The following is a 206-nucleotide window of genomic DNA, read 5'->3' as shown; positions in this document are numbered from 1 at the left end:
CACCGGCCACGCCGCCGCTGTTCTTCATCGCCCCCGGGATCGAGAGTGTCGACACTGGCTTCCGTAACTGAAACAACCAGGGGCACTCTGTTAACAACAATAATATAGCTAGCTGGATTCTACCTACGGCTTGGATCATGGCGATGGAACGATGGTGTTCCTTAAGAAGGGAAAAAATGGTGGAAGAGGATATTGTTGGGATGGAA

The sequence above is a fragment of the Bombus impatiens genome, unplaced genomic scaffold (assembly GCF_000188095.3).
Source record: "Bombus impatiens unplaced genomic scaffold, BIMP_2.2 scf_0498, whole genome shotgun sequence".
NCBI classification, from domain to species: Eukaryota; Metazoa; Arthropoda; class Insecta; order Hymenoptera; family Apidae; genus Bombus; species Bombus impatiens.
The sequence above is the reverse complement of the archived record's forward strand: the minus strand, read 5'-3'. Positions refer to the sequence as shown.